A 1646-nucleotide genomic window follows, 5' to 3' on the forward strand; every position below is an offset into this window, starting at 1 on the left:
ATCATTTAGAGATTTACACGATGTAGTTGCAGGAAATCCCACAACTAACACCCCTTAACAATTTCTAGATCTTAACTTATTAAACATGAAAAATAAAGGTAAAAATGTTAAAAATGTAAAGAGACACAAGGATGTTTTATATGGTTCGATCAATGTGATCTACATCCATGATTCTTCACTATAATTATTTTGAGGTTACATAAGACTCCATTAATAGGTTTTATGGAGCTGTAGGTCTAGATGGTAATGGAGAAAGAAGATGGTGTGCCTTTAGTTTACAAATTATATGTGTGTCCTCCTTTTCTCTCCTGCTCTCTTTTCTTATATATTAAGACAACTATAATAGTAAAATACAAACATAACCTTTGCTTTCAAATCAAGGAAACATAAACTTGATAGTATGTACACGATCCTATTTTGCTAACTTGCTTCGACTCTAGAATAGCGCCACGCGGTGAGTACCATTTTTTGTATCTACACACAAATTACCTTTCTTTTTTATATTCAGAGAGCCATTTGGAAAAATACCTGAAGCTTTGGCTTTGGAGTTTGCTCTTCTAATTTTTGCAAGAGCTCATAATATTATTGATTTACTTATTTAGGTTATCATCTAAACTAAGAACCTCTGGCTCCTAAAATTTAGTCCAAAATAGGACAAGATGTCTTGGTTTCTTGCTCGCTCCCAAGAAAGTTCTGTATTGCTGTTCTTATCATTCTTTATTTTTTGTACAAGATTCTTGACTATTGTAAAGAATTTTTCCATAGTTGCTCTAGAAAATATGATGCTTTGCTGTTTTTTTTTATTGTGTTTCGTTGGTAATATCTTGTTGAATGGTTACCCCTACTGAACCTTTCGCTTATCACGTGTGGGAAATTTGGGCGTTAGAAGGTTCTTTTCTTGAGGAGTGCAGGCTTGTCGGCTGTAGAAACCCCACGGTAAGTTTTGTTTTTATAGTCCAGTAAAATATTACGTTATTGTGGTGTTTTCATCTTGTTTGCCAGTTGTACGTATGTAGTTAGCATCCACGTGCCCAACTTCAGTGAAACTACAAAAGGACATACCATAATTTGCTAGTTTAGCACTACCCCTCTGTTGCAATGCCTGAAATCAGCCTCTCTTCTTTGTTTCAATGGAACCCATTACCAAGTTAATCGAGTTATACCAAACAAAGTTGCCGAAGAACGATGCTGGCATGCTACTATTGTTAACTTAACCTGGTTAAATTTGTTCCTGCACAAACTTCAAACATTTTGTAGGTTTTGTTTGCTATATATGAAAATGAAAATGAAAATGAAGGCCGTTTTTTAGATAATCTCTTGTTGTTACTTATTAGTATGGCATTACTAATTTGATATATCCAGTTTAATCTTACAATGATGGCAAGGCCAACCATGTTAGGCATATTTGTATCTTTTCTAGGGGTAGCCACTGTACTGATTATGATTCTTTCGCTAGTACTTTGAGATCATTCTGTTGTTTTCAGAAGCTGCTGTAATTATATGCTAGAAACACTAGTCCACGCTTAAAACGTGTCAAAACGGAACATGATATACGGTTTTTCTATTAGGACTTCGGATGTTCTTTTAATAGTTAATCTTTAAAACAAAATTACAGGTGCACAAATTTTTTTTCCAACCCCCCCCCC

Source organism: Papaver somniferum, unplaced genomic scaffold (assembly GCF_003573695.1).
Source record: "Papaver somniferum cultivar HN1 unplaced genomic scaffold, ASM357369v1 unplaced-scaffold_114, whole genome shotgun sequence".
NCBI lineage: Eukaryota > Viridiplantae > Streptophyta > Magnoliopsida > Ranunculales > Papaveraceae > Papaver > Papaver somniferum.